The following is an 11,629-nucleotide window of genomic DNA, read 5'->3' on the forward strand; positions in this document are numbered from 1 at the left end:
TGGGCCAATAGAAGTGGTTGACTAGTCTCTCCCACGTCTTGGTCTGTCCCAAATGCCCAGCAAGAGGAATATCATGGGCTAAGGTCAGGATGAACTTCCTAAACTCCTGAGGCACTACCACTCTCCTAGTGGCACCAGGTTTGGGATCTCTTGCCTCAGTGTAAAAGAGTCCATCTTCCCAATAGACCCTGTGTGTTCCTGTTTTCTGTCCATTGGACTCTTCAGCAGCTTGCTGCCTAAGGCCTTCAAGACAGGGACAGGTTTCTTATCCCTTACACAACTGTTCCCTTGAGGGTCCCCCTGGGCCTAGGGGCTCAACCTGATAAGGTCCTAACTCCATAGGCTCAGTTCCCTCAGAGGGCATAACTTCTTCCTGAGAAGAGGGGTTCTCTTTTTCTTGTTGTGTTGCAACTTGTTCCCTAGTTTACTTTCCTTTTCTCTTGGTAGGTTGGGCACTTTTTCCAGGCTCCAACACCACTTTTTTTCACCCAGAACCTTGCACTGTGCCCTTGTCTTGACACACACCAGTTCAGGGATACCCAGCATGGCTGCATGGGTTTTCAGTTCTACCTCAGCCCATGCTGAGGACTCCAGGTCATTTCCAAGCAAACAGTCTACAGGGATATTTGAGGAGACCACCACCTGTTTCAGGCCATTGACCCCTTCCCGCTCTAAAGTTACCATAGCAATGGGATGTACTTTAGTCTGATTGTCAGCGTTGGTGACTGGATAAGTTTGTCCAGCCAGGTATTGACCAGGGGAAACCAGTTTCTCTGTCACCATGGTGACACTGGCACCTATATCCCTCAGGCCTTCTACACTTGTCCCATTAATTAAGAGCTGCTGCCTGTATTTTTGCATGTTAGGGGGCCAGGCAGCCAGTGTGGCTAAATCTACCCCACCCTCAGAGACTAATGTAACTTCAGTGTGACACCTGATTTGCTCTGGACACACTGTTGATCCCACTCGGAGACTGGCCATTCCAGTGTTAGCTGGAGTAGAGTTTGAAGTGGAACCTTTCTTGGGACAGGCCTTGTCTCCAGTTTGGTGTCCAGGCTGATTACAGCTACGACACCAGGCCTTTTTGGGATCAAAGTTTTTACCCTTGTACCCAAAATTGGATTGTGAAGAGGTTCTGGGCCCACCCTCCTGTGCAGGGTTTTGGGGGGCCTGTAGAAGACTCTTTACTATTTTTCCCTTTGGATGTCTCAACACTTCCCCTGGGGAGGCTTTGTGACCCCTTTCTTTTGGTCACCCCCTGTGGAAGTCTTGGTCACCCTAGTTTTGACCCAAATCTTGGGGAGAAATTGGTCCTAGGTCTACCAGATGCTGATGCAGTTTATCATTTGAACAATTACTTAACAGGTGTTCTTTCACAAATAAATTGTACAGCCCATCATAATCATTTACACCACTGCCTTCAATCCAACCATCCAGTGTTTTCACTGAGTAGTCAACAAAATCAACCCAGGTCTGGCTCGAGGATTTGAGCCCCCCTGAACCTAATTCTATACTCCTCAGTGGAGAATCTAAAGCACTCAATCAGGGTAGCCTTCATGAGGTCATAGGATTCTGCATCTTTTCCAGAGAGTGTGAGGAGTCTATCCCTACACTTTCCAGTGAACATTTCCCAAAGGAGAGCACCCCAGTGAGATCTATTTACTTTTCTGATTGCACAAGCCCTCTCAAAAGCTGTAAACCATTTGATGTCATCACCATCTTCATATTTAACTACAATCCCTTTTGGGATTTTCAACATGTCAGGAGAATCTCTGACCCTATTTATGTTGCTGCCACAATGGATGGGACCAAAACCCATCTCTTGTCTTTCCCCTTTCTATGGCTAGGCGCCGACTCTCTAGAGCCAATCTTTTGGCCATCCTGGCTAGCAGGAGGTCATCTTCATTGAGGCTGTCCTCAATGTTTCCAGAGCTGCTGGACTCTCCTGTGAGAGAACCAGCATCTGACCATCACATTTGGAATCAGGGTTTGAGGAGACCCGATTGCCCCAACTAGAACTGGAGGTGGGATTTCCTCCACATCACTAGTTTCTTCCTCTAGGAGGTCATCCTCAGAGGGGTTGTCTTTGGCAAACTCTGCCAACAGCGCCTGGAGCTGTAGTTTGGTAGGGTTTAAACCAGCTTTAATATTTTTTAATTTGCAGAGAGACCTTAACTCCCTCATTCTAAGATGGAGGTAAGGTGTGAGGTCGAGTTCCATCACACTCCCTTCTGCATTAGACATTATGTTTTTAAAAGTTGGAATACTTTTTAAGAATCTAAAACTATCTCTAGAACTTAATTTAAACTTTTACAAAACTTTTAAACTCTAAAAGAAATGCTAACAGGGACTAACACAAGGCCCTAGCAGGACTTTTAAAAATTTAGAAAAATAGCTCAAATTTCAAAAATCAGTTTCTAGTGACAATTTTTTGAATTTAGTCGTGTCATCAGGTATTGGCTGAGTAGTCCAGCAAATGCAAAGTCTTGTACCCCACCGCTGATCCACCAATGTAAGAAGTTGGCTCTGTATGCACTATTTCAAAGTAAGGAATAGTATTTTCAGAGTCCAAGGGTTCCCCTTAGAGGTAAGATAGTGGCAAAAAGAGAATACTAATGCTCTATTTTGTGGTAGTGTGGTCGAGCAGTAGGCTTATCAAAGGAGTAGTGTTAAGCATTTGTTGTACACACAGGCAATAAATGAGGAACACACTCAAGACAATTCCAGGCCAATAGGTTTTTGTATAGAAAAATCTTTTCTTAGTTTATTTTAAGAACCACAGGTTCAAGATTTACATGTAATACTTCAAATGAAAGGTATTGCAGGTAGGTACTTTAGGAACTTCGAATTAGCAAAATAGCACATAAATGACATATAGCTATTTTATAACTAGACAGTGCAATTTTCAACAGTTCCTGGGGGGAGTAAGTGTTTGTTAGTTTTTGCAGGTAAGTAAACCACCTACGGGGTTCAAGTTTGGGTCCAAGGTAGCCCACCGTTGGGGGTTCAGAGCAACCCCAAAGTTACCACACCAGCAGCTCAGGGCCGGTCCGGTGCAGCGGTCAAAGTGGTGCCCAAAACACATAGGTTCCAGTCTGCCAGCAGGTAAGTACCTGTGTCTTCAGAGGGAAGACCAGGGGGGTTTTGTAGGGCATCGGGGGGGGGGGGGGGGGGGGGGAACAAGTCCACACAGAAAGTACAACCTCAGCGGCACGGGGCGGCCGGGTGTAGTGTGCAAACAAGCGTCGGGTTTGTAGTAGACAATGGGAGACCAAGGGGTCTCTTCAGCGATGCAGGCAGGCAAGGGGGCTCTTCGGGGTAGCCACCAACTGGGCAAGGGAGAGGGCCACCTGGGGGTCGCTCCTGCACTGGAGGTAGGATCCTTCAGGTCCTGGGGGCTGAGGGTGCAGTGTCCCTACCAGGCGTCTGGTTCTTAGAAGCAGGCAGTCGCGGTCAGAGGGAGCCTCCGGATTCCCTCTCCAGGCGTTGCTGTGGGGGCTCAGAGGGGGCAACTCTGGCTACTCACGGTCTCGCAGTCACCGGGGAGTGCTCCCTGAAGAGATTGTTCTCCACAAGTCGAGCCGGGGGCGTCAGGTGCAGAGTGCCAAGTCTCACGCTTCCGGCGGGAAACGCGTGTTGTTTCAAAGTTGCTTCTTTGTTGCAAAGTTGCAGTCTTTGGTTAACAGCCGCTGTCCTCGGGTTTTCTTGGTCCTTCTAGATGTAGGGCAGTCCTCTGAGGCTTCAGAGGTCGCTGGTCACTGTGGAAAGCGTCACTGGAGCAGTGTCTTTAGAAGTGGGGAGACAGGCCGGTAGAGCTGGGGCCAAAGCAGTTGGTGTCTCCGTCTTCTCAGCAGGGTTTTTCAGCTTAGCAGTCTTCTTAGGTTGCAGGAATGAGTTCCTTGGTTCTGGGGAGCCCCTAAATACTGAATTTAGGGGTGTGTTTAGGTCTGGGGGTTTAGTAGCCAATGGCTACTAGCCCGGAGGGTGGCTACACCCTCTTTGTGGCTCCTCCCTGAGGGGAGGGGGGCACATCCCTAATCCTATTGGGGAATCCTCCATCTGCAAGATGGAGGATTTCTACAAGTTAGAGTCACCTCAGGACACCTTAGGGGCTGTCCTGACTGGCCAGTGACTCCTCGTTTTTCTCATTATCTCTTCCGGCCTTGCCGCCAAAAGTGGGGCCGTGGCCGGAGGGGGCGGGCAACTCCACTAGCTGGAGTGCCCTGGGGTGCTGTAACAAAGGGGGTGAGCCTTTGAGGCTCACCGCCAGGTGTTAAAGTTCCTGCAGGGGGAGGTGTGAAGCACCTCCACCCAGTACAGGCTTTGTTACTAGCCACAGAGTGACAAAGGCACTCTCCCCATGTGGCCAGCAACAGGTCTGTGTGTGGCAGGCTGCTAAAACCAGTCAGCCTACACGGATAGTCAGTTAATGTTTCAAGGGGCACCTCTAAGGTGCCCTCTGGGGTGTGTTACAATAAAATATACACTGGCAGTGTGCATTTATTGTGCTGAGAAGTTTGATACCAAACTTCAGTTTTCAGTGTAGCCATTATGGTGCTGTGGAGTTCGTGTGTGACAGACTCCCAGACCATATACTCTTATGGCTACCCTGCACTTACAATGTCAAACGTTTTGCTTAGACACTGTTGGGGCATAGTGCTCATGCACTTATGGCCTCACCTATGGTATAGTGCACCCTGCCTTAGGGCTGTAAGGCCTGCTAGAGGGGTGACTTACCTATACTTCATAGGCAGTGGGAGGTTGGCATGGCACCCTCAGGGGAGTGCCATGTCGACTTAGTCATTTTATCCCCACTAGCACACACAAGCTGGCAAGCAGTGTGCTGAGTGAGGGGTCCCCAGGGTGGCATAAGACATGATGCAGCCCTTAGAGACCTTCCCTGGCATCAGGGCCCTTGGTACCAGGGGTACCAGTTACAAGGGACTTTCCTGGATGCCAGGGCGTGCCAATTGTGGAAACAAAGGTACAGGTTAGGGAAACAACACTGGTGTTGGGGCCTGGTTAGCAGGCCTCAGCACACTTTCAAATAAAAACTTAGCATCAGCAAAGGCAAAAAGTTAGGGGGTAACCATGCCAAGGAGGCATTTCCTTACATAAGTGAACCTCAGTTTTCAGGACAATTAGAAGCAGGTAGCCCTACATTTAGACCCAGCCTCTCCTGAGGAGAAAAGTGAAGAACTTAGTTCAGGGGATAGTGGTCACTAATCACATGATTTAGCAGCAACCTCATTTGTTGCAGACACAACAGGAAGGTTAGTTAAGGAACAAATGTCTACCTCAAGGCAAAGAAATGCAGATGTTGTTAAATGGTGTGACTATGTGGACAGAACTGCTAGTATAACACGATGGGCAACACCCCAAGAAAAAGATAGTACTAAAGGTAGTCTACTACCTTGGCAGAAGGGGAATGTAATCAACAGATTAGGTTCCCCAGAAAACGTTGGTTATCGCAAAGTGAGTAGGGTAGATTCTGGGAAAGTAACAAATAAGACAGAGCCTATACAGAAGCGTGCTGCTAAAACGGATGAGCTGCTTCAACCCCCAACAGTTATTGATCTGGATCATACAAAACTTCAAAGGGGATTATCTGATCATACTGGTATTAAAGAGGGAACAGAAGTTTTCCAGAGATGGAAAAAACTTGAGGGACAGCTTGAGATTGTAATTTCAGGACATGGCCAACCAGACACAGGGATGGGATCTTCTGAAACTATGAGAGGACTGAGATCAGTGCAGCTAATGAGAATTTAATCAGCTTTGCGCTCTACAAATCTCACCTCGTGAGACAGTTGCAAAAGGAGAATAGCTGGCACAGTATTGTGCCATATGTAGAGAATTTAGTGCAATGGACTTAACGACTACAATCACAGATGAGTCCATGGCCATAAGAAGGCTCTTGATACACACAATATGGCAAATGCAGAAGAGTGAATTCTTTACTGGGAGGGAGATCCAGACTGGGATTATCCCTATATGCGGAAGAGGGATTGTATGGCAGAAATATGCTCAACAGAAGAATTCTACTGTTCCTTCACATCAGATTACCCTGATACACAAAAGGACCTGGGACACCTCATGTTTCCAGTTAGGACACCAAAACGTTTTTGCAGATTCTCAGGGTAATATGCATCACTTAATGCCAAACGAAGACCATGGCTTGGATTCAATTGTTGAAATATCAACTAGCGGGGGGGGCAGGGGGGGTTGGGAGAAGAGAATGTAGAATATGTGAAAATATAGTGCTACAGGCATCGTCAGAAAATATTGAAATGTACGGAATAAAAATACTACAGGACCAAATCCAGTGCTGACCAGAATAAGGTGAAGCGTTCACTTGAGGATACACTGAAATGAATAGCTTGAGAAGATTGCAGTAAACATGTGTTTAGTAAACAAGTAGGTATCTACGAATTTATTAATACAGGCTCACTGGCATGTACTTATTGTTTAATCAAGTTTACAATCTAGTTGGAAACACTGAGTGCAGAACATCAAATCATCTCAGACTACACAGAGGCCTTAGGGTTACAATAAGGCACATGGTATTAAAATTGTATTGCTGTAGAAATGTATGTATTCAAGAGTGAAGAATGGTTCTTAGTCAAACATTGTTAAAGCCACCAGCAAACAATTTGTTCTTTGTCAACTCACCAAAAGAGGCGAGTAGGTCCTAAAAATAGCTTGACCCGATTCGTGGTGGAAGAAGGGAGGGAAGACTTGCCACAGCAAGAGTATTTATTTTAGCCCAGACATCCTTGGTGCAGCATTTTCTGGTAGGTGCCATATACTGTTCTTGGCCTTCAACAGGCTAGTGCATTTTGGGACTTTTAGTCTTCATATATTGGACTATCAGATATACCGGACACCACTGATTGCATTCTAACACAAGGTAGCATACACCTCTGCTTGCTTGACAGGGTTTACTTTAATGATTAAGTGACAGGTGTATGCTTTACAAAATTAGAGCAAGCAAGTCTGTTAAATATCCCGCTATTACCTTGCTCTAGGAAATACACCAAGGTTCAGTTACAGTTCACCATGAGAAGGCGGTGATTCTTAGGGTTCTAAATAGCTAATTAATGCCCGTGAAATGGCGCACAACAGATTGTGCTTAGTGCACCAAAATCTTAGTGCTTTTTATGCTTTAAATTTCAGCAGGTTTCCCTTATGACTTGCCACTTTTTTTTCACCAATATCAGCGCTTTATTTACATCTACATGCCTCCTTTAACAAGATTAGACTTTTTTTGTTTTTCAAATAACGTTGGCTCCTAGAAGAGGCGATGTTCGGATAAAGGCAGATATTTTCTTAAATACCTAATGGTATTTGTAAGGAAATGCCTCCTTGGCATGGTTACCCCCTGACTTTTTGCCTTTGCTGATGCTATGTTTTGAATTGAAAGTGTGCTGAGGCCTGCTAACCAGGCCCCAGCACCAGTGTTCTTTCCCTAACCTGTACTTTTGATTCCACAATTGGCACACCCTGGCATCCAGATAAGTCCCTTGTAACTGGTACCTCTGGTACCAAGGGCCCTGATGCCAGGGAAGGTCTTTAAGGGCTGCAGCATGTATTATGCCACCCTAGAGACCCCTCACTCAGCACAGACACACTGCTTACCAGCTTGTGTGTGCTAGTGAGAACAAAATGAGTAAGTCGACATGGCACTCCCCTCAGGGTGCCATGCCAGCCTCTCACTGCCTATGCAGTATAGGTAAGACACCCCTCTAGCAGGCCTTACAGCCCTAAGGCAGGGTGCACTATACCATAGGTGAGGGTACCAGTGCATGAGCACTGTGCCCCTACAGTGTCTAAGCAAAACCTTAGACATTGTAAGTGCAGGGTAGCCATAAGAGTATATGGTCTGGGAGTCTGTCAAACACGAACTCCACAGCACCATAATGGCTACACTGAAAACTGGGAAGTTTGGTATCAAACTTCTCAGCACAATAAATGCACACTGATGCCAGTGTACATTTTATTGTAAAATACACCACAGAGGGCACCTTAGAGGTGCCCCCTGAAACGTAACCGACTATCTGTGTAGGCTGACTGGTTCCAGCAGCCTGCCACACTAGAGACATGTTGCTGGCCCCATGGGGAGAGTGCCTTTGTCACTCTGAGGCCAGTAACAAAGCCTGCACTGGGTGGAGATGCTAACACCTCCCCCAGGCAGGAGCTGTAACACCTGGCGGTGAGCCTCAAAGGCTCACCCCTTTGTCACAGCACTCACAGCACAGCAGGGCACTCCAGCTTAGTGGAGTTGCCCGCCCCCTCCGGCCACGGCCCCCACTTTTGGCCGCAAGGCTGGAGGAAACAAAGAAAGCAACAAGGAGGAGTCACTGGCCAGTCAGGACAGCCCCTAAGGTGTCCTGAGCTGAAGTGACTAACTTTTAGAAATCCTCCATCTTGCAGATGGAGGATTCCCCCAATAGGATTAGGGATGTGACCCCCTCCCCTTGGGAGGAGGCACAAAGAGGGTGTACTCACCCTCAGGGCTAGTAGCCATTGGCTACTAACCCCCCAGACCTAAACACGCCCTTAAATTTTGTATTTAAGGGCTTCCCTGAACCTAAGATTTTAGATTCCTGCAACTACAAGAAGGACTGCCGAGCTGACAAACCCCTGCAGAGGAAGAACAGAAGACACCAACTGCCTTGGCCCCAGACTTACCGGCCTGTCTAGTGCCTTCCAAAGAAACCTGCTCCAGCGACGCTTTCCAAGGGACCAGCGACCTCTGAATCCTCTGAGGACTGCCCTGATTCTAAAAAGACAAGAAACTCCCGAGGACAGCGGCACTGCTCCAAAAGAACTGTAAATCTGCTCCTTGTAACAAAGTTGAAGACCCCTGCAACTCCCCGCAAGAAGCGTGAGACTTGCAACACTGCACCCGGCGACCCCGACTCGACTGGTGGAGAACAACCAACTCAGGGAGGACCCTCCGGCGACTCTACGACTGAGTAACCAAAGTTGTCCCCCCTCAGCGACGCCTGCAGAGGGAATCCCCAGGCTCCCCCTGACCGCGACTGTCTGAACTCCATTTCCCGACGGCTGGAAAAGACCCTGCACCCGCAGCTCCAGCCCCTAAAGAAACGGAACTTCTGTGCAGGAGTGACCCCCAGGAGGCCCTCTCCCTTGCCCAGGTGGTGGCTACCCCGAGGAGCCCCCCCCCCCCCTTGCCTGCATCGCTGAAGAGACCCCTTGGTCTCCCATTGAAACCTGAAGGAAACCTGACGCGTGTTTGCACACTGCACCCGGCCGCCCCCGCGCTGCTGAGGGTGTACTTTCTGTGCTACTTTGTGTCCCCCCCGGTGCCCTACAAAACCCCCCTGGTCTGCTCTCCGAAGACGCGGGTACTTACCTGCTGGCAGACTGGAACCGGGGCACCCCCCCTCTCTCCATTATAGCCTATGTGTTTTGGGCACCTCTGACCTTCGCACCTGACCGGCCCTGAGCTGCTGGTGTGATAACTTTGGGGTTGCTCTGAACCCCCAACGGTGGGCTACCTTGGACCAAAAACTGAGACCTGTAAGTGCCTTACTTACCTGTTGAAACTAACAATAACTTACCTCCCCCAGGAACTGTGAAAATTGCACTGTGTCCACTTTTAAAACAGCTTATTGTGTTTTATGTAAAAAGTATACATGCTAAAGTAATGATTCAAAGTTCCTAGAGTACTTACCTGCAATACCTTTCAAAAGAGCTATTACATGTAAAATTTTAACCTGTGGTTCTTAAAATAAACTAAGAAAAGATATTTTTCTATAACAAAACCTATTGGCTGGATTTGTCTCTGAGTGTGTGTACCTCATTTATTGTCTATGTGTATGTACAACAAATGCTTAACACTACTCCTTGGATAAGCCTACTGCTCGACCACACTACCACAAAATAGAGCATTAGTATTATCTCTTTTTACCACTATTTTACCTCTAAGGGGAACCCTTGGACTCTGTGCATGCTATTCCTTACTTTGAAATAGCACATACAGAGCCAACTTCCTACATTGGTGGATCAGCGGTGGGGTACAAGACTTTGCATTTGCTGGACTACTCAGCCAATACCTGATCACACGACAAATTCCAAAATTGTCATTAGAAATTGATTTTTGCAATTTGAAAAGTTTTCTAAATTCTTTAAAGTCCTGCTAGGGCCTTGTGTTAGTCCCTGTTAGCATTTCTTTTAGAGTTTAAAAGTTTGTAAAAGTTTGAATTAGATTCTAGAACTAGTTTTAGATTCTTAAAAGCATTCCAACTTTTAGAAGAATAATGTCTAGTACAGAGATGAATGTGGTGGAACTCGACACCACACCTTACCTCCATCTCCAGATGAAAGAGCTAAGGTCACTCTGTAACATAAGAAAAATAACAATGGGCTCCAGACCTACCAAAGTACAGCTCCAGGAGCTGTTGGCAGAGTATGATAGAGCCAACCCCTCTGTGGATAACACAGAGGAGGATGATAGTGAACTGGAGGAAGAATCCCCTCCACCAGTCCTATCTAGGGAGAACAGGGCTTCTCAAGCCCTGACTCCAAAAATAAGAGTCAGAGATGCTGGCTCCCTCACAGGAGGATCCAGCCTCTCTGAAATCACTGAGGATAACTCCAGTGAAGAGGACATCCAGTTAGCCAGGATGGCCAAAAGATTGGCTTTGGAAAAACAGATCCTAGCCATAGAAAGGGAAAGACAAGAGATGGGCCTAGGACCCATCAATGGTGGCAGCAACATAAATAGGGTCAGAGATTCTCCTGACATGTTGAAAATCCCCAAAGGGATTGTAACAAAATATGAAGATGGTGATGACATCACCAAATGGTTCACAGCTTTTGAGAGGGCTTATGAAACCAGAAAAGTGAACAAATCTCACTGGGGTGCTCTCCTTTGGGAAATGTTCACAGGAAAGTGTAGGGATAGACTCCTCACACTCTCTAAAAAAAGATGCAGAATCTTATGACCTCATGAAGGGTACCCTGATTGAGGGCTTTGGATTCTCCACTGAGTATAGGATTAGATTTAGGGGGGCTCAAAAATCCTGAGCCAGACCTGGGTTGACTTTGTAGACTACTCAGTAAAAACATTAGATGGTTGGATTCAAGGCAATGGTGTAAATGATTATGATGGGCTGTACAATTTATTTGTGAAAGAACACCTATTAAGTAATTGTTTCAATGATAAACTGCATCAGCATCTGGTGGACCTAGGACCAATTTCTCCCCAAGAATTGGGAAAGAAGGCGGACCATTGGGTCAAGACTAGGGTGTCCAAAACTTCCACAGGGGGTGACCAAAAGAAAGGGGTCACAAAACCTCCCCAGGGGAAAGGTGGTGAGACAGCCAAAAACAAAGATAGTAAAGAGTCTTCTACAGGCCCCCAAAAACCTGCACAGGAGGGTGGGCCCAGAGCCTCTTCACAAAACAATTCTGGGTACAAGGGTAAAAACTTTGATCCCAAAAAGGCCTGGTGTCGTAACTGTAGTCAGTCTGGACACCAAACTGGAGACAAGGCCTGTCCCAAGAAAGATACCACTTCTAACTCCCATCCAGCTAAAACTGGAATGGCCAGTCTCCAAGTGGGATCAACAGTGTGCCCAGAGCAAATCAGGTGTCACAC

This window comes from Pleurodeles waltl, chromosome 5, assembly GCF_031143425.1.
Source record: "Pleurodeles waltl isolate 20211129_DDA chromosome 5, aPleWal1.hap1.20221129, whole genome shotgun sequence".
Classification (NCBI taxonomy): Eukaryota; Metazoa; Chordata; class Amphibia; order Caudata; family Salamandridae; genus Pleurodeles; species Pleurodeles waltl.